This window comes from Rhinoderma darwinii, chromosome 3 (assembly GCF_050947455.1).
Source record: "Rhinoderma darwinii isolate aRhiDar2 chromosome 3, aRhiDar2.hap1, whole genome shotgun sequence".
NCBI classification, from domain to species: domain Eukaryota; kingdom Metazoa; phylum Chordata; class Amphibia; order Anura; family Rhinodermatidae; genus Rhinoderma; species Rhinoderma darwinii.
The window spans coordinates 180,524,309-180,546,669 of NC_134689.1; the positions used below are offsets into that span (position 1 = coordinate 180,524,309).

The 22,361-nt window shown below is 43.6% G+C and overlaps 1 long non-coding RNA gene across 2 annotated transcripts in view; it reads left to right on the plus strand.

Moving 5' to 3' along the window:
- The first annotated feature begins 200 nt into the window (after positions 1–200).
- Positions 201–22,361, plus strand: part of LOC142747929 (uncharacterized) — a 29,746-nt gene continuing 7,585 nt past the window's right edge. For both annotated transcript variants that reach the window (XR_012882095.1, XR_012882096.1), the window contains exon 1: positions 201–290. This is a non-coding gene — a long non-coding RNA (uncharacterized LOC142747929). The remainder of the gene's footprint in view (positions 291–22,361) is intronic.

Below are 22,361 nucleotides of genomic sequence, written 5' to 3' on the forward strand. Positions count from 1 at the left end.
CTATTAATATTTAACTTTTATTAATATGCATTAAACTTGATAACTGAGCTAAAAATCCAATAGTGCAATTGAGTATGTGTGAGTGACCCCCAAACTCACATACTCGTTGGCCATATGACCGGTGCAGCAATTTGTGGTGCTGTGAATTCACATTAGAATGTGTGCTGCCAGCTTAGGTCACAATGGAAATCACATGAAGTTCTGTGCTGCCAAGGCTTGGCAAGCAGCACAGTGTGAATAAGTTTAAACTACCGTCATTACAATCAGTCATGAGGGACCCCCCAAGGATGGTCAGTGAGCATGTGAATTGTATCACATATGGTAGACGTTCAATTATGCAGTCAGGCTGTCTCACTGTAAAATTTAGTTGTTACATTTATTTATAAGTGTGCTGCCGTGCGGTTGGTAAGCAGCACGGTATGAATGTGTACCAGCCAACTACTCTCTCACGATGTTGCTCCTGAGTGCCAGAGCAGCAGCCTGGTAGATGGCTGTGGCTGATACAGTACAACGGCACCCAGCTGTCAGCTGGGGCAGCGATGTCAGTGAGTCATCTAAAAGTCAGACTCTGTTCCCGACAGTGCGGGACCCAGCATGTGTGCTGTGCCTGGAAGCGGGGCGGCAAGACACTGAGCGCTAGATGAGCGGGATATCCTTGCAGGACTGAGTTATTCCTGCAAGGTAACAAACGTGCTTTTACTCCCGAAGGTGGACGGAGCAGCAATGTGGGGGAGACCGTGTGGTGGATTATCCAACGGTGATCATCAGTCGATGCAGCAGGTAAGTAATGGATCACACCCAGCTGCTGGTATGAGACACAGCGGGGTGTGTTACTAGCTGCACTGTTGTGCTAGTGGGACGACTGACAGCTGTCAGTTGGTCCGATTATAGAGTAATGTTAGGCTGGTGACCAATTGAATTTCTGCTTTGCAGCTATGGCCAGGTATTGCACCATGGATTATAAAAAGTGCTAAGCACCCGACGCGCGTTTCTTCAGCATTCTGGCTTCTTCTGCTTTGAATCAATCCCTATACTATTTAATTGTCTCTTCTATAATAAAACACTGGTTCTAGTCTACAAAGCTCTACACAATTCTTCAATTTTATGTATTATTATTCTCATCTACCAACCGACCCATGGTGGCTGCTTCGGCCAGTGACCTACAGGTACTGTTCTCCCTCAGCACACTCTCTCACTTTCATCCCCAGGACTTTTTTCATTCACAGTTTTCTTTGCCTCAGACCATTAGACTTACTTCTAATACCTCAAACTTTAAATGGTCACTAACCTTTCAAGAGTCACCTTCCAAGAGCCATAATTTTTTTATTTTTCAGTCAATGTCGCCATATGAGGGCTTGTTTTTTTGCGGGACTTCATTGCTACCATTTTGGGGTACATGGGACTTCTTGATTAACTATTTATTATTATTTTTTAGGGGGAATGGGAAAAAATAGCAATTTTGCCATTGTTTTTTGCGTTTTTTTACGGAGTTCAACATGCGGTTTAAATAATATGCTAACTTTATTTTTTAGGTCATTACGATTGCGGGGATACCATATATGTGTAGTTTGTATTTTATGTTTACACTTTTACTAAATAAAACAATTTCGTTATGGCAAAAAAATGGTTTTATTTTTTTAATGTGTACCTAATTAATTTTTATTTCACATTAATTATTTTTTCAGTCTCACTAGGAGACTTCACATCTTTAGATCGCATATATAATGCTTTGGTATACTTCGTATACCAGAGCATTATTGCCTGTCCGTATAGTACTGACAGGCATCTATTAGGACGTGCCTCTGGCGCGTCCGAATAGGTATATAGCCAGGGCAAACCTGGGGGCCTTTGTTAGGCCCCCGGCTGCCATGGCACACCATCGGATGCCCGCAATTGCAGGCTGCTGATGGGTGACAGAGGGAGCTCACGCCCTCTGTAAAATAATCAAATGCAGCGGTCACTGGGGATAAACGGCTGCGATCAAAGTAAATTTCGACCGCTACCATTGGAGCAGGAGCCCGGCTGTCATCAGACAGCCGAGCCCCGGCTCCAGCCTGCGCGGGAGACCCGTGCAGGACGTTGATTGGGCTGCCGGGAAAAGGCGGCAGCTTAGAATAAAGCCCATTAATGACCGCTGTGAAAAGGCATATCGGCGGTCACTAAGGGGTTAAATATTAATAATAATTCATTATGTTCACTGTATAATTTAATGTATAATATTTAAATCAAGTCAGAAGTATTTTAGTATCAATCAAAATTAATAATGTCAAATGTGTCTCTGTAATCCCTTGAATGGACAGTAAAACCTAAAGCAGTTTCTATGCTTGCTGTATGCTGGGCAAATTCCTTCATATCTCTCAGCAAGAGCTATGATGAAGTGTGTTCAAAACTCAGGAGAGAGATTATCACAATCTAAGGATATATTTGAAAATTAAATATGATATTAAAATATGAAGAGACCTTTCCTGGACCCATATGCCTAGGTTGGATGCTATAAAAAACTATATTAAATTTAGTGTTCCATATACAAAGGCATTAGAATTTTCCTTTCCTCTTATATTTGCTAAATTTACATAGAAAAATAAAATAAAACAGCAATGGAAAATATTGTATAATTGAAAATATTATTAAACTATGTCACCCATTACCATTCAACAGCCTGTAGCCTTACAATTTTTCATATACGGAAAAAATATAAGGGAACAGATCCTTCAGTGGATCCCGTTTATTTAATTGGATTTAAAATAAATGAAAAAATGAGCATTTTCAATCTATTTGCTGAGCAGTTTACTTTTGACAACAGTATGGATGTGGATGGACTTCCTTTTTCATTATTTTTTTTTTTTATAAATAATTTCAAATTTTCCTACTTCCCAAGTTGCTTAATTATTTCCTATGACTTCTAGCAGGCTTTTCTCTGCCCTCCCATTCTAGAGAGGCAATGTCAGAATCATTCATAGAGAGGCAAACTACTTAATTCTCTAACCATTTTCTGTCAAATACAAGAGGGTGGACCGATTAGATTGATTTTGGACTCGGCTTAGAGCTTGATAGAAGTACTGAGTCTAAGGGATTATCTGTTCCTCATCCTTAAGCACAACCAGGAAATTTCCCCGGGAATGGGCAGGCTGAATCATAGTCATAATCTCACAATGTCATAGGCCGAAGCAGGAAATGTTCATCAAGTGAGCAAGCAGGTACAGTTCAAGAAAAGATCAGTAGCAATGGTAGGAGAAGGTCTTATTTGATGGTGCCATCATGTACCCACTTGTGTAACCATTAACTGTGTGGTTCTTGAATTGTTAGTGTATACTTAATTTCTTAGTCTACATTATTAAAAAGAGAGAGGCTTATATACTCACTTGCAATCCACTATATTTGTAATAATATTATTTTATTCCACCATTTTCCTTTAATGTATTTGGCACAGGAACTTTGCAGATGTAAATATGACCTCTAAGGGTAAGGCCACACGGAGCAGCACTGTCTCGGCTGCGACGCACCTGTTAATAGCCTCGCGGTATTACTGGTAAAATGTCCCTTTACCTGCAAAATCGTTCTGCCATAAACGGTGTATTAATTAATGGCCGAAAATCAGTTCCATACATTTAATGCGATTGTGTCTGCAGGATGTGCATGGATTTCTGCAAGTTCTATTCAGATAAATGGGCAGTTGCAAAAATGTCTACAACAAATCTTAAGCATGTGAACTTACCCTAAAACAGCAACAATTTTGTTTGTTACTGTCAATGATTATAAAACAATTAGACATAATGCAACAATTATGAATAAGCTACGAGTTGTTTTCCACTTACATCTTTTTCCAGGACAACCTCTTTAAATAGATTTCTGTACAAATCTAAATATGATGTGTGTACAGTATCACTCCGTGATATACAGTAAGTAAAAAAATGCAGCAACAAAAAGAACAGGAATAGCAGGGATCTTGCAGAGCAGATTCAGATTTATTTTAGAAAGAGGCTACAAGAGCAAATCTGCTTCTATTGGGCTCTGGAAGAAGGCTCGTCCTTGCAGCTGCTCTACATGATCCCTGCTACCTGATTTAGTAACTTCTCTCAGGGGAAAGTTTATAAATGTTGTTATGCCCAAATCCCTCTCTGCTTCTCATTTTTATTAGAACGACACGCACCTTACTATGTGCTCTGTTGATGAATATATTGCACACTGCACTGGGGGAGAGGCTACCTCTAGGATGTTGCCCCAGTATTATAATTCTCCCCCATTGTAATAAACAATACTTTTAGATTTGCAGAAACTTTAAAAAGATGAATGCCTTTCATTTCAATTAAATTTTGTACTATGCACAAAGGTCAGACTCACACAGGGCGATGCTGTAGGTTTTCTTAAATTTTTCTGCTTTATTCCCCCATTGTCGTCCTTGAAGAAAAATCCCAATGTAAAAGAAATGCAAGTAAAGTACATATTTATTCTATTCTATTAATATTTTTTAATCTCAACAGTTAGTAATAGATAACAATAAACATTGTGTTTAGAAAACCAAAAACATGATGTTTGCTGTCATTTATTATTACAGATTGATTTTGCTGTAGTTTGCGTTGTGTGATAGTGGTGCAGTTCTCTAGGATAAAAATATCCATGTAACTCAAGAGAAGTTTCTGGTTAACTTTGGCCCCCTTCACATTGCATAATTGCCCTCAGGTACCTTTCAGGTGGTATACTACAGTGGTATATGTTGCCCAAACAGCCCTGACCCCATCACAGAGCACCGTGGACAACGGCCCTTTCGAAGCTACTGATATCACTGACCATATATGGATAGAGACGTCAGGAGTTTCCCCAGGGTCAGAGTCCCTGGGCAGAATGCTACCGGCCCGGTGATACCAGCCCTGGGGAAACTCCTGATATCTCTGTCCATGTATGGACAGTGACGTCAGCAGCTTCCTCAGGACCGGAGTTCCGGGGCAGAGCGCTTCCTGAGGATCACGGTGCTTCCTTCAGCCTTGTGAAATAATTGTTCAAATATAAACAGTTATGCCACTGGTGCTTCCCGACATATACATTTAACATATATTCATACAGTGGCATCCATCACCTATGGACTCCAATGGTAAAAAAAAAGGCATATTGAGTGGTTTTATTTTTTTGCAGGATCCCTCAGGGTGGAATAGCATAGTCTATGCACTATTTCATCCTTAAAAAATTGTAAACTGACTTATACCAGCCCAATGAAAGCCAAAAGGACAGTCTTTTGGCCTCCATCGGGCTAATGGAGCTGTATAGACATGTGTATAGTGTACGACGGGAGCTTTCCCAATGTACACAATAAATGAAGGGGTCCTTTTTCCCAAATAAAGACTATGGATGTATATTGTAGTTATTGATTTTAACTTTTTTTTTTTAAGGAGGTTTACATGGATATATTTTTTGTTTCCAACTTTTTTCTTTTTACACATTTTTTAATTTTTGTGATATTTAATTTTTACATTGAAATACAATCAAATGATACCGATTTTGTTTTTAAAGCTGAAACATGGTATTTTGATTATGCGAGTAAAGATTTAATTTAGGCCTGGACACAGTACATTACTTACCACATTATAGAGATAAACTGGAGTAGTAGTTATTAGAGTATAAATTGATTTCTGAGGCAGAAATTATGTGAGTTTAGTCACATTGCTAAGTATCTCTTTAAGACCCTAAGATCACTTTCTCATTTGAAATGTGTGATGTGAATAAAATGTGGTAATAAGAACTGGTGATGTGTATCATTGAGATCTATTTTGTACAGGTAAATATAATCTATGTTTTTATAAAATTTACAGTGTGTAGACAAGTACAATCTCACTAAAGGGGATGCTGATTAACTATACTGTACATTTACCTTGTCAATCTCTTCCAAGTTCTTTAGTCATGAAAGATCCAAGAAGGACTGATCCACCACTGGGGAAATTAGTTCAAACGTTAAAGATATATTTTAAAATTGCGTTCGTTTTTACAAAGACCTGACAAAGGTCTAACAGAATGCAATGCTTCAAGTAACAGAATAAGAAATAACTATTGTCCCTACAATATTTTACTGTAATATTAGTGAATGCATGTACATCTGCATATTGCATGTTTTTTTTCCCTTTTTGTTTTCCAGTCTATTTAGATGCAGTTTTTTCTCAGTGTTTCTCATTCAGAAGAAATAAAACTATCTCTCTAGTGCCAGCTAATGGATGTAGCTTCCCTGGAAGTCAATATCCTACTCATATCCTTGCTTCTCGTCAGTACAGAGCAGGGATACAGATGGGTTTATTGTCCTTTTGGAGGAGACTCTGGCTTGGCTAAAATCACTAGTCGTGTTTCAAGGCTCTTCTATGGGTCGGACATTGACTTACAAGAAAGCTAGCTCCAACAAAAGTCATTAGAGAGATGGTTTTCCTTCTTCTTTTGGAGGAGATCCAATTTGTATACTTTTCTCATGGATCATTGCCTTAACATATATAACATATAAACAGCGCACGTCGGGTGGGGGAGTTTGGAGCGGGCTCACGGACTAAACCCGCTCCATACAATGAGCATGTTGGCTGTGGGTTACAGCCAACACTTTAGTGTATCGAGCGGGAACCAATTCGAGCGCGATCCCGATAGTTTAACACGTTGAATGCCACAGTCAATAGCGACTGCGGCATTTAAATGACTAGAGAGAGGGGGCGGCCCCCTGTAATGTAGCAACCCCCATGACATGATCGCGGGGTGCCGTTGGTTGGCATGGCAGCCCTAGGTCTGCCTGTAATGATGGGGGTAGGGAAACAGACAAGTGAGCCCTAATCTACCGGCCACTCAGTCCCTGCCTACTTGCAACGACCCGCCCTAGGCAATGGGGTACAACTGGGCGACGGTCCCTACACTCAATAAGTGCACGACAGAGAAACAGACAAGGGAACACAGAACCTAAGGGAAAACGGGGCAGTTGCCCACGGCAACACCGTGAGCAACAAGAGTAGTAAACGAGCCGAGTCAAACCAGGAGAGTATGAGGTGCCAAACGCAGAGCAGGAGAGTAGTGAACAAGCCGAGTCAAACCAGGAGAGCACGAGGTACCAAACGCAGAGCAGGAGAGTAGTCAGCAAGCCAGGGTCAATACGAAGCAGGGACAAATAGTACAAGAAGCTGCAGCAGGGCCAGGAAACTAACAGAGAAGATTCACAAGCAAGGAGGAACAGGAAAGGCAGGTATAAATAGACAGAGGGAGGGAGCTAGCTCCATCTGGCCAGGCTGCGATAGCCTCTCCCACTGCTAAGCCTGCCATCCTGAGTGGTGGAAGATGGAGTCAGTCTCACAGACCTAGAAGCAGGTGCAGACTGATTACCTATGGGCGTTGATAAAGAAGCTGTGCCTGGCAGATCCTTTACAGTACCCCCCCTTTTATGAGGGGCCACCGGACCCTTTCTAAGTGGACCTGGTTTATTGGGGAAACGAAGGTGGAACCTCCTGAACAATATCCCAGCGCGAACATCCCGGGCGGGTACCCACGTCCTCTCCTCAGGCCCGTATCCTCTCCAATGGACCAGGTACTGGAGGGAGCCTTGGACCATCCTGCTGTCCACAATCTTGGCCACCTCGAATTCTACCCCCTCAGGGGTGAGAACAGGGACCGGATGTTTCCTCGAAGGAGCCAAGGATGGGGAGCAGGGTTTAAGGAGGGAGGCATGAAACACGTCGTGTACTCGAAAAGATGGGGGCAACTCCAGTCGGAAGGAGACAGGATTGAGGACCTATAAACCGGGGAGCAAACTTCTTGGACGGGACTTTCAGGCGCAAATTTTTTGACGATAGCCACACCAGATCCCCGACCATAAACAAGGGGTTAGCAGAACGTCTTCTATCTGCCTGAGTTTTTTGTATGCTCTGGGATGCCTCTAGGTTCTTCTGAACCTGGGCCCAGACTGTGCACAGTTCCTGATGAACGACTTCTACCTCGGGATTGTTGGAACTACCAGGTGAAACGGAGGAAAACTGCGGATTAAACCCAAAATTACAGAAAAAGGGGGAGACCCCTGACGAGTTACTGACCCGGTTATTAAGGGAAAATTCGGCGAGGGGAATGAATGAGACCCAATCATATTGACAGTCAGAGATAAAACACCTTAAATATTGTTCTAGAGACTGATTAGTCCTCTCAGTTTGGCCATTAGTTTCAGGATGGAAGGCAGAGGAGAAGGACAGATCAATCTCCAACTTTTTACAGAAGGCTCTCCAAAACAATGAAACAAATTGTACCCCTCTGTCAGAAACAATATTGACAGGGACCCCATGGAGACGCAGGATGTGTTTGACAAACAAGGTAGCTAACGTCTTAGCATTGGGTAGTTTCTTGAGGGGCACAAAGTGGCACATCTTACTGAAGCAGTCTACTACAACCCACACCACCGACTTGCCTTGAGATGGAGGCAAATCGGTGATAAAATCCATGGAGATATGGGGCCAAGGTCTCTGGGGAATGGGCAAAGAACGTAGTAAGCCCGCTGGTCGGGACCTGGGAGTCTTGGACCTAGCACAAACTTCACAAGCGGCGACGTAGGCCTTAACGTCTTTAGGTAACCCAGGCCACCAATAGTTTCTGGCAATGAGGTGCTTGGTACCCAGGATGCCTGGATGACCAGATAGTGCGGAGTCATGATTTTTCCCTAAGTACCCTTAGCTGGAATTGCAGGGGAACAAACAGCTTGTTTTCAGGAAGGTTTCTGGGAGCTGAACCTTGATCAGCCGCAATCTCAGAGACTAAATCAGAATCAATAGAGGAAATTATTATACTTGGAGGCAAAATACAAGCAGGATCTTCCTCCGAAGGAGGGCTGGCCATGAAGCTACGCGACAGTGCATCAGCCTTAATATTTTTAGACCCAGCCCTATAGGTAACCAAAAAGTTGAATCTGGTAAAAAATAACGCCCATAGAGCTTGTCTCGGGTTTAGCCTCCGGGCAGATTCTAGGAAAACCAGATTCTTGTGGTCGGTAAGGACCGTTACCTGGTGCCTAGCCCCCTCCAGGAAGTGGCGCCACTCTTCAAATGCCCATTTAATGGCTAAGAGTTCGCGGTTGCCAATATCATAGTTACTCTCAGTGGGCGAAAACCTCCTGGAGAAGTAGGCACAGGGACGGAGATGGGTGAGGGACCTGGTACCCTGGGACAAGACAGCCCCCACTCCCACCTCGGACGCGTCAACCTCCACAATAAACGGCTCCATTTGGTTGGGCTGAACCAGCACCGGGGCCGAGATAAAGCACTTCTTAAGGACCTCAAAAGCCTGGACAGCCTCAGGAGGCCAGTGGAGGAGATAAGCACCTTTGCGAATGAGATCCGTAAGAGGCTTAGCGATGATCGAGAAGTTAGCAATAAATCTCCTGTAATAATTAGCGAATCCCAGGAAGCACTGTAACGCCTTCAGGGAGGCAGGTTGGACCCATTCCACCACAGCCTGGACCTTGGCGGGGCCCATGCGGAATTCATGAGGAGTGAGGATTTGACCCAAAAATGGTATCTCCTGCACCCCAAACACACATTTTTCGGTCTTCGCAAACAGTTTGTTTTCCCGTAGGGCCTGGAGCACCTTCCTGACATGCTCAATGTGGGAGGACCAGTCCTTGCAAAACACAAGTATGTCATCAAGGTACACTACAAGAAATACCCCCAGGTAGTCTCTTAAAATCTCATTTATGAAATTCTGGAAGACCGCGGGAGCATTACACAACCCAAAGGGCATGACGAGGTATTCGAAATGACCTTCGGGCATGTTAAACGCAGTCTTCCACTCATCCCCCTCTTTGATGCGGATAAGGTTATAAGCCCCCCGTAGATCAAACTTAGAGAACCATTGGGCCCCCTGAACCTGATTAAAGAGATCAGGAATCAAAGGAAGGGGATACTGGTTCCTCACAGTGACCTTATTCAAGTTTCGGTAGTCAATGCATGGCCTAAGACCACCATCCTCCTTCCCAACGAAGAAGAAGCCAGCACCTACCGGAGAAGTAGAGGGGCAAATGTAACACTTGGCCAGGCATTCCTGGATATACTCTCTCATGGCCTCACGTTCGGGACAAGAGAGATTAAATATCCTACCCTTAGGGAGCTTAGCTCCTGGTACCAAATCGATAGCGCAATCGTATTCTCTATGAGGGGGTAACACTTCGGAGGCCTCCTTAGAGAAAACATCAGCGAAGTCCTGAACAAACTCAGGTAGCGTGTTCACCTCCTCAGGGGGAGAAATAGAATTAACAGAAAAACATGACGTCAAGCATTCATTACCCCATTTGGTAAGATCCCCAGTATTCCAGTCAAACGTGGGATTATGCAACTGCAACCAGGGAAGGCCTAAAACCAAATCGGACGATAATCCCTGCATTAACAGTACAGAGCACTGCTTCAAATGCATGGAGCCAACAAGGAGTTCAAAAACAGGGGTTAGCTGTGTAAAATAACCATTAGCAAGAGGAGTGGAGTCGATACCCACTACCGGGACAGGTTTAGGCAAATCAATCAATGGCATAGCTAGAGACATAGCAAATTCCACAGACATGATATTAGCAGAAGACCCTGAATGCACGAAGGCACTGCCGGTAGCAGACCTACCACCAAAGAGACCTGAAAGGGAAGCAAAATTTTATTACGTTTCATATTTACGGGAAATACCTGTGCGCCCAAGTGACCTCCCCGATGATCACTTAGGCGCGGAAGTTCCTCCGGCTGCTTATTCTTACACCCAGGACAGTTGTTCACTTGATGCTTGTCATCCCCACAGTAGAAGCAGAGACCATTCTTCCTGCGGAACTCTCTAAGTTGTTGGGGGGACACGGAGGCCCCGAGTTGCATAGGTACCTCCGAGTCTTCCGTGGAAGAACGAAGCAACGGAACCTCGGGAGGCATCATGGGGGAGTCAGAGGAGAAAACACCAAGACGTTCAAGTCGTCGTTCCCTGAGACGTCGGTCAAGTCGTACCGCTAAAGCCATAACCTAGTCTAGGGAGTCAGAAGAGGGGTAGCTAACTAGCAGGTCTTTCAGGGCGTTCGACAGGCCCAACCTAAACTGGCCCCTTAAGGCAGGGTCATTCCACCGAGAAGCTACGCACCACTTCATAAAGTCAGAACAATACTCCTCAACAGGTCTCTTACCCTGACGTAAGGTCACCAGCTGACTCTCGGCAAAGGCAGTCTTGTCAGTCTCGTCATAAATGATTCCGAGAGCAGAAAAGAAAAGATCAACGAAGGAAAGTTCAGGGGCGTCAGGAGCCAAGGAGAAGGCCCATTCTTGGGGCCCCTCCAGGAGCCGGGACATAATTATACCCACCCGCTGGCTCTCAGAACCTGAGGAGTGGGGCTTTAAGCGAAAATAGAGCCTTCAACTCTCCCGAAAAGGAGAGAAAAGTCTTCTGGTCCCCTGAGAACCGGTCAGGCAACTTGAGGTGGGGTTCAAGAGGTGAGGTGAGGGGCACTACCATGGTAGCATCAGGCTTGTTGACCCTCTGAGCCAGGGCCTGGACCTGTAGGGAGAGACCCTGCATTTGCTGAGCCAGGATCTCAAGGGGGTCCATAGTAGTGTCAGGGACCAGGGTAGACTAGTTATATAGGCTTGTGAATATGTAATGATGGGGGTAGGGAAACAGACAAGTGAGCCCTAATCTACCCGCCACTCAGTCCCTGCCTACTTGCAACGACCCGCCCTAGGCGACGGGGTACAACTGGGCGACGGTCCCTACACTCAATAAGTGCACGACAGAGAAACAGTCAAGGGAACACAGAACCTAAGGGAAAACGTGGCAGTTGCCCACGGCAACACTGTGAGCAACAAGAGTAGTAAACGAGCCGAGTCAAACCAGGAGAGTACGAGGTGCCAAACGCAGAGCAGGAGAGTAGTCAGCAAGCCAGGGTCAATACGAAGCAGGGACAAATAGTACAAGAAGCTTCAGCAGGGCCAGGAAACCAACAGAGAAGATTCACAAGCAAGGAGTAACAGGAAAGGCAGGTATAAATAGACAGAGGGCGGGAGCTAGCTCCGTCTGGCCTGGCTGCGATAGGCTCTCCCACTCCTAAGCCTGCCATCCTGAGTGGTGGAAGATGGAGTCAGTCTCACAGACCTAGAAGCAGGTGCAGACTGATTACCTATGGGCGTTTATAAAGAAGCTGTGCCTGGCAGATCCTTTACACTGCCATCTTTGTACTCCTTTGGCAGGGCTTCATGGCAAAGTGTCAATATCACGATTTTCATGATCTGGGGGTATGTGGACCCACTAGGCCGCTTCGCCATAGCGGAGAGGCAGCTGGCCAAGTCAAGTCTATGCAAAGACTATACAAAAGAGCACAAGGGTACCTGAGATAGTCCAGACCATGGCAGAGGCTTTGGCATGGATGGGGCTAGATCTGGCAGGTAGCGCCAGGCCTGGTGGAATATACCAGGAGTGGCAGATGACGCCAGACGTGGTGTATAACAGCAGGTGTGGCAGGTAGCGCCAGACATTGCGGATGATACCAGGAGTGGAAGATGACACCAGACATGGTGTATAACAGCAGGCGGCACAACACGACTCCAACACTAGAAAGGCTCAGGAACAAAACACAGCATGGGATACAGGGTACAGGTAGCAGGGCACGGGAACACTGGGAGCAGGGTAACACTAAGGGACCATTTGCATTACGAACATAGGTAGACAACAAAAATGCACAGGCAAAGAGTGAAAGGGCAGGGCCCCCTTTTATAGTGCAGGGCGATCTGGGAAATAATAAATTAATTACATATGTGCGTGCTGGCCCTGTAAGGCCGGGAACCAGCGCGCGCCCCCTCGCGGACATTGAAGGACAGAGCGACCGGATGCGCTGATGTCTCTGGGGAAGGAGATATCGGAAGGAGGAGGAAGGTCTGCGGTCGCGGCCATTAGCAGGAAAGGGGAGGCGGCAGACCGCGGCCATTACAACGATACACTGCAATGCATTAGTATTGCAGTATATCATGCAAGCGACCCAATGATCGCTGGTTCAAGTCCCCTAGGGGGACAAGTAAGAAGATGTAAAAAACTGAAAAATAACGTGTTTTTTTTAATAAATAAAAAAAAATGCAAAATTTAAAGTAAAAAAAACCCCCCAAAAAACTAACAAAACATGTATAGATGCATCTGTAAAGGTCTGAACTATTAGAATATATCATTATTTAGTCCATACAGTGAACGCCATAAAAAAAATTAAACCGCCAGAATCGCTGTTTTTGGTCACTTCATCTCCCACAAAAAAAATGGAATAAAAAGTGATTGAAAAGTCTCAAGTACCCCAAAATGGTACCAATAGAAACTACAGCTCGTCTTGCAAAAAAATTTTTTTATGGCTCTCAGAATATGGCAACAAAACTCAAATTTGATTGTTAGGCCTCATTTACACGAACGTAATATACGCGCGTGCGACGCGCGTGCTCTGCACGCATGTTGTACGCACCTATATTAGTCAATGGGGCAGTTTAGACGATGCGTGAATTGCGCTCAGCGCGTGTGCGCAGAAAAAAACTCACGACATGTTCTATAATCGTACGTTTTTCGCGCACTCACACACCCATTGAAGTCAATGGGTGCGTGAAAACCACGCATGCCGCACGGAAGCACTTCCGTGCGAACTGCGTGATTCGCGCAAGAGCTGTCAAACTCCTGAATGTAAACAGAAAAGCACCACGTGCTTTTCTGTTTACAAACATCCAAACGGAGTGTCAAATTCGAGATGAGCGCACCGAACTTCACCGGGTTCGGCCAAACTCGTTTTGACCGAAACCGGTAAAAAATGTTCGGGTACGCGACGTCAGGAGACAGTCACTGTCCACGGTGCTGAAAGCGTTAAACTGGTTCAGCACCATGGACAGTGACTTCCGCTCCGAAAATCCATGAACCTGTAAAAAAAAAAAGACGTTCTGACTTACCGATAACTCCGGTCCGACCTCCCGGGATGACAGTTAAGTCCAAGTGACAGCTGCAGCCAATCACAGGCCAAGCACAGGCTGCAGCCAATCACAGGCTGCAGCGGTCTCATGGACTGCGGCGTCATCCTGGGAGGTGGGGCCGGATGACAAGAGAGGGACGCGTCACCAAGGCAACGGCCGGGAGCCCGGACTGGGGGAAGCAGGAAGTTCTGGGTAAGTATGAAAGTCTTTTTTTATTCACAGGTTGGTGTATATTGTGTTCGGCATTCACTGTCGAGGGTGCTGAAAGAGTTACTGCCGATCAGTTAGCTCTTTCAGTACCTTGGACAGTGACGGACGTCGACTAGCCTCATCTCTATGATGGCGGCTGCGCGAAAATCACGCAGCCGCGCATCATACACGGATGACACACGGAGCTGCCAAGTGCCTTTTGCGCGCGCAAAACGCAGCGTTTTTTGCGCGCGCAAAACGCACACGCTCGTGTAAATGAGGCCTTAATCTGTTTTTTCCTTGTAAAAGTAGTAAAACATAAAAAAAACAATATAAATGTGGTATCACTGTAATCGTATTTACCCGCAGAATAAAGTTAACGTGACGTTTTTACCACGCGATGAACGCCGTAAAAACAAAACCCCCCCAAAAGTTTTTTCCTATTCTACCCAAGAAATATTTTTTTCCAGTTTCCCACTAAATTATATAGTACAATAAATGGTGCGTGAAAATCTACAACTCGCAAAAAATTAAGCCCTCTAAAGTGAAAATCCGAAAAATGGCTGCGGCAGGAAAGGGTTAAGACTCCATACTAGCTGTGTCTCTTTAATGAGAACCAGCACCACCGGGGGCTAAAACAAGTACGGTATGTTTGGACTATAAGACGCAGTTTTTAGCAAGAATAAATCTTGCTAAAACGTCACTGTGTCTTATAGTCGGCAGTCAAGGAACCCGGCAGCGCCAGGCCCCCTGACGGCTCCTTACTTAATCCCTTCCAGGGAGGGGATGATGTTTGGAGCGGGCTCACGCGCTGAGCCCGCTCCATACACTGCAGGTGTCACACTATTCCTGGCCATTTAACTAGTTAAATACCGCGGTCAATAGCGGCCACGGCATTTATAGTCGTTTTTCCATGAAGGACATTTATGACATATCCACAGGATATACCATAAATGTCAGATAGATATGGGTCCCATCTCTGGAATGGGGCACCGTTCTATCTTACCCGGCTCCGCTCTTTTCCGGCCACTTCCTGGTTACATGGTCGAGTTACGCAAACAGCGTAACTCGCTGGGCTACGCAGTTTTCGTAACTCCCATAGAACTGAATAGTAGTTACGGAAACAGTGTGGCATGATACGCTGCTTCTGTAACTGCCATTCGCTACTGTAGGAGTTACGGAAACAGCGTAGCTCAGCAAGTTACGCTGTTTCCGTAACTCATACATGTATTGTACCAGCGATCTAATGATCACTGGTTCAAGTCCCCTAGGGGAACTAATAAAATGAGTAAAAAAAAAAACTTTGATCAATTTTCAGGAGTGTAAGGCCCCATGCAATTCCCCCGAAAATCCACGGGAGATTTGCGGCCCCATTCATTTCTATGGGCCCATGAACATGATCATGGTTTCCACGGTCCGTGCATGACCCAGGAGCCTGGACCGCAGGCTCATAGAAAATAATGGGCATTTGCAGGCGGCTCATGGGTGACACTCCGCGGCCGGCCGACCCGAAAATCACGGCCGTGCACATGGCTATGGTCGTGTGCATGAGGCCCAAACATTTTTTAAAAGTAAAAAAAAAACAACCCTTTTCCAAGCACAATGTAAAAATAAAAAAATAATAAAAGATTTGGTGTCGCTGCATCCCTAAAAGTCTGAAACTATTACAAAATAGCATTATTTGACTCACACAGTTAACGGCGTAAAAAATAATAATTTAAAACCCCAGTATCGTTGTTTCTTGGTCACCATAGCGCTAAAAAGAATTAAATAAAAAGTGATACAAAAATCACCAAAAAAATGGTGCTAATAAAAATTACAGCTCGTTCCGCAAAAAATAAGCCCTCACACCGCGCCAATGATGGAAAAATATAAGTTATGGCTCTCAGATTGGGGTGAAACTGAACAAATTCTTTTTTTTAACCAATAGTTTTTTCTTTGTAAGGGTATGTTCAGACGCAGTGGTTTCAGACGTAATTCAGGCATTTTATGCCTCGAATTACGCCTAAAAAAACTGCTCCATTACGCCTACAAACATCTGCCCATTGCTTACAATGGGTTTTACGGTGTTCTGTTGCCATGAGGCTTCATTTTACGCGTCACTGTCAAAATACGGCGCGTAAAATGATGGCTCATCAAAAGAAGTGCAGGACACTTCTTGGGACATTTTTGGAGGCGTTTTTCATTGACTCCATTGAAAAACAGCTCCAAAAACGGCCGTAAAATACAGCGCGAAAAACATGAGTTGCTACAAAACCGTCGAAATATTAGGAGCTGTTTTCGCCTGAAAACAGGTCCGTATTTTCAGACGGTTTTAGTCTAGCGTGTGAACATACCCTAAAAGAAGTAAAATATGACATTTTTTTCCTATTTTCTGTTGTTTAAATCCTGGATGCGTCTTATAGTCAGGTGCGTCTTATAGTCCGAAAAATATGGTATATCTTACTCAAATACCCCCAAGGCTTTCATAATACTGTGAACTGCACATTAAAAGTGTAGTATAAGGACATACTAATACTAGAAATAGTTATTATACCTCCACAGTGATACTTGTAAGAAGTGGTGATATACAAACAGGCCAAACATTCAAATGATGTAGTTATGTAAATGATTTCTAAAATCCTTATCTAAACAGGCCATCATCCAATATATATACCTAGATCAAGGATCATATACTTCTATGCACTAACGAATTTGGGTGTAGATGAAAGCATTTTATTAATCGTTAAGCACCATGATCAGTCACATATCTAAACAGGAATTGTGTAAAATATATAAACTCAGTCTGTTAATAACATCAAGGAATTGATTTAACACAGAAATGTATTACTTTCTAAATAGGAATATACGTTCCTGGACTAGAACATACTCCGCAATTGGAATAGCAAACATATTCTAGGTTCACAGTAATGAGAAATATGTAAGTCTTAAAAATTACAATAGGGTATTAACTATGAGGCTGGGTTCACACGAGCATATTACGTCCGTAATGGACGGAACGTATTTCGGCCGCAAGTCCCGGACCGAACACACTGCCGGGAGCTGGGCTCCTAGCATCATACTTATGTACGACGCTAGGAGTCCCTGCCTCTCCGTGGAACTACTGTCCCGTACTGAAAACATGATTACAGTACGGGACAGTTGTCCCGCAGCGAGGCAGGGACTCCTAGCATCGTACATAACTATGATGCCAGGAGCCCGGCTCCCTGCAGTGTGTTCGGTCGCTGACTTGCTGCTGAAATACGTTCCTTCCTTTACGGACGTAACATGCTCGTGTGAACCCAGCCTAAAGCAGGTATCTTTTGGCGCTCATGTTACACTTGGGTTGCCAAACATCCATAAATTCACAGCATGCCCGTAGAAATTAGAGAATTTTTCTAGAGTCTGTAAAAAAAAAAATAATGGATGCATTTCGTGAATTTTTAAAAAAAAAAGTTGAGGTCGCTTGAGTAATGTATTTATAATTATCATCATTTTTCAGTTCTCAGTACATGATGTTAATTTGTTCATATTAGTATCTGGCCTATAGACATATATTACTTATCATCTTTATAATCCATTTTGGTCTTTCAATTTGTCCAAAAACATTTTGGATATGTTTTCCAGAAAAAAAAAAAGGTTTAGCGACAGTGCTTGCTAGGTCATCTTATAGAACAGGTACATTTCCAACAGAGCTAGGAGTCTGTCCACAGGAACAATCAGTCACTGACCTTTACCTCTGGATTAATAATAATTTAATAATTTTAAAAAAAACACGCAAAAAATAATGGCAGAATTGCTGTTTTTTGCCATTCCCCTTGACATTTTTTTTTTTTAAATGAATCAATAAATGATATGTACCTCAAAATTGAACCAACACAATATTCAAGCTGTCCCATAAAAATCAAGCTACATTGAATAATAATTTTAAAATAAAAAGTTATGGATCTCGGAATGCAGCGATAAAAATGACTTTTTTTTTATAAAACATATTTTTATTGTGAAAAAGTACTAAAACATAAAAAACTATACTTATTTGGTATCATTAGATTTTTACCAACCCATAGAATAACATTAACTTGTTATTTTTACCACTTGATAATTACTTGATAACAGTGGGAAAAAATACATAAAAACAATTCTGGAATTAATGTTTTTTCTGCATTCCCCCTTCAAAAAAATTCATAAAAGATAATCAATAAAGTATATGTACCCCAAAATGGGACCATTGAAAAATACAATTTGTCATGCCAGTAATACCCCAAACAGAACAACTGGCGAGCAAAATCCACGCTCCAAAAGACAAATGGCGCGTTCTGAGCCCTGCAGCGTGCCCAAGCAGCAGTATACGTCCACATATATGGCATCGCCATACCCGGGAGAACCCGCTTAACAGTTTGAGGTATTTGTCTTCAGTGGCATGAACTGGGCACAAAATATTGTGCACTAAAATGGCATATACCTGTGGAAATTTGCAATTTTCACTTTGCACCACATACTGAGCATTCATTTCTAATAGAAAAAAAAACTGTGTGGTCAAAATGCCTTGAGGGGTGCAGTTTCCAAAATGGGGGTCACTACTTGGGGGTTTGTTTTACTATTTGACCCCAGAGCCCTGCCATTGTGGGCTAATGCTGCGAATATCACAAAAATAGGCCTCACATGCGCCTTTCACTCCTATGCCCTGTCATATGTCCAGGCAAATGATAAATGCCTTGAGGGGTGTAGTTTACAAAATGGGGTCACTTCTCAGGGTTTTACACTCTACTCTGGTACCTAAGGGAGCTCTGCGAATGCGACATGGCGCCCGTACACCAGTCCAGCAAAATCTGTGCTCTAAAAGCCACATGGCACTCCTTCCATTTTGAGCTCTGCCATGTGCCCAAACAGCAGTTTAGGGCCACACATGGGGTATTGCCATACTCTGGAGAAATTGGGTGACAAATTATGTGTTGTTTTTTCTCCTATTACCCCTTGTGGGGAAAAAAATGGGTGCAAAACGACATATTTTGGGGAATTTTTTTTTTTTTCATTTTCACTGCCTCATTCTAATACAATCTATGAAACACCTGTGGCATCAAAATGCTCAGTACACCCCTAGATGATTACCCTGAGGGGCATAGTTTCCAAAATGGAGTCACTTCTCAGGGGTTTCTACTGTACGGGTATCTCAGGGGCTCTGCAAATGCGACATGGCGCCCAAAAAACAATCAACCAAAATCTACATGCCAAGTAGCACTCCTGCCATTCTGAGAGCTGCGGTGTATCCAAGCAGCAGTTTATAACCACATATGGGGTATTGCCGGACTCGGGAGAAATTGCTTTACAATTGTTGAGGCGCTTTTTCTCCTTTATTCCTTGTGAAAATGAAAACAATTCAATATTTTAGTGGAAAGAATGTAGATTTTCATTTTCACTGCATAATCCCAATAATTCAGCAAAAAAACTGTGGGGTCAAAATGCTCACTATACTGCTAGATAAATTCCACGAGGGGTATAGTTTCCCAAATGGGGTTACTTTTGCCTGGTTTGCACTATTTTGGCCCCTCAGTGGCTTTGCAAATGTGACATGGGGCCGCAAACCATTCCAGCAAAATTTGAGCTCCAAAAGTCAAATGGCGCTCCGTCCTTTCTATCTTCCGCCATGTGTCCAAACAGCAGTTTATTACCACATATGGGGTATTTGCTGTGCTCAGAAGAGTTTGCTTTACAAATATTGGGGTGTTTTTTCTCCTTTATCTGTTGTAAAAATGAAAAAATCTGAGCTAAAACTACATTTTATTAGAAAAAAATTTAGATTTTCAATTTCACGGCATAATTCCCATAAATTCAGCAAAAAACGTGTAGGATCAAAATGCTAACTATACCCCTAGAAAAATTCATTGAGGGGTGTAGTTTCCAAAATGGGGTCACTTTTGGGGAGTTTCCACTGTTTTGGTCCCTCCAGGGCTTTTCAAACACGACATGGCACCGAAAACCATTCCAGCAAAATCTGTGCTCCAAAATCCAAATGGCCCTCGTTCCCTTCTGAGCCCTGCCGTGGGTCCAAACAGCAGTTTATTACCACATATGGGGTATTGCCGTAATCGGGAGACATTGCTTTTCTAATGTTGGGGCGCTTTTTCTCCTTTATTTTCATTTTCACAGACCAATTCCAATAAATTTAGCAAAAAACCTGTGGGCTAAAAATGCTAACTATACCTCTTGAAAAATTCCTTGAGGGGTGTAGTTTCCAAAATGGGGTCACTTTTGGGGGTTTCCACTGTTTTGGCACCACAAGACCTCCTCAAACCTGACATGGTGCCTAAAATATATTCCTAAAAAAAGGAGGCCCCAAAATCCACCAGCTGCTCCTTTGCTTCTGAGGTCGGTGCTTCAGTCCATTACCGCACTAGGGCCACATGTGGGATATTTCTAAAAACTGTAGAATCTGGGCAATAAATACTCAGTTGCGTTTTTCTGGTAAAACCTTCTGTGTTACAGAAAATTTTTTATTCCAAATGAATTTCGTAAAAAAAAAAAATGAAATTTGTAAATTTCACCTCTACTTTGCTTTATTTCCTGTGAAATGCCTAAAGGGTTAAAATAATTTCTGAATGCTGTTTTGAATACTTTGAGGTGTGCAGTTTTTAAAATGGGTTGTTTTATAGGGGGTTTCTAATATATAAGGCCCTCAAAGCCACTTCAGAACTGAACTGGTCCCTGATAAAATGGCCTTTTGAAATTTTCTTGAAAATGCGAGAAATTGCAGTTAAAGTTCTAAGCCTTGTAACGTCCTAGAAAAATAAAAGCACGTTCAAAAAACGATGCAACCATAAAGTAGACATATTGGAAATGTTAACTAGTAAATATTTTGTGTGGTATTACGATCTGTTTTACAAGCAGATACAATTTAGAAAAATGCAGATTTTTGCAAATTTTCTCAAAATTTTGGTGTTTTTGACAAATAAATGTTGAATTTAACGACAAAATTTTTTCAGTGTCATAAAGTACAACATGTCACGAGAAAACAATCTCAGAATCGCTTGGATAGGCAAAAGCATTCTGGAGTTATTACCACATAAAGTGACACAAGTCAGATTTGCAAAAATCAGCTGTGTCCACAAGGCCAAAACAGGCTGTGTCCTTAAGGGGTTAAGTAAAATTCTAACCTTAAGGCTGGGTTCACACGTGGCAGAATTTCACTTGAATTCCGCTGCGGACACTCCGCAGTGTTAATCCGCAGCGGAGCCGTTTCTCCATTGACTTCCACTTCTATTTAGAAGTGTTCGTTTAGACGATGCGTAAAATTCCGCTGCGGAGCATAGGCTGCGGAGCGGAATTTGGTGTCCACAGCATGCTCTGTCTGTTGCGGACCAGTGGCGGACTGGTTGCGGACTCATGGCGGAATTTCTCCATTGACTTCAATGGAGATTCTAAATTCCGCAATGAAGTCCGCAGCTGTCATGCACATGTTATGTGTGCTGCGGATGCGTCTTGCTTTTTTGCCATGACATTTCTTCATTCTGGCTGGACCTATGTATTTCTAGGTCTACAGCCAGACTGAGGAAGTCAATGGGGCTCCCGGAATTACGGGAGCGTTGCTAGGAGACGTCAGTAAATAGTCACTGTCCAGGGTGCTGAAAGAGTTAAGCGATCGGCAGTAACTGTTTCTGCACCCTGGACAGTGACTACCGATCCCAATATACAGCTACCTGTAAAAAAAATAGAAGTTCATACTTACCGAGAACTCCCTGCTTCTGTCTCCAGTCTGGCTTCCCAGGATGACGTTTCAGTCTAAGTGACGGCTGCAGCCAATCACAGGCTGCAGCGGTCACATGGACTGCCGCGTCATCCAGGGAGGTCGGGCTGGATGCCGAAAGAGAGACGCGTCACCAAGACAATGGCCGGTAAGTATGAAATTCGTTTATTTTCACTAGGGAAAGTGCTGTCCCTTCTCTCTATCCTGCACTGATAGAGAGAAGGGAAGCACTTTTCCCGCAGTCCGCAGCAGCTAGTCCGCATCAATTTACTGCACATTTTGGGTAGATCCGCCGCAGAATCTGCAACGCAGATTCTGTGCGGCATTGATGCGGACAGCTGCGGAGGAAATCCGCCATGTCTGGCCGTGCCCTTAGACCTCACTTGACAACGAAGATCTTGTGTGTTGTGGATACTGAACACATTTATTATTTTGTTTGTGGTTTCTCGTCCCACCTTTATTTTGAGCCTGCTCCTGTTTCAGTTATGTGTGCCATTCTAGATCGTCCCTGGTTCAGC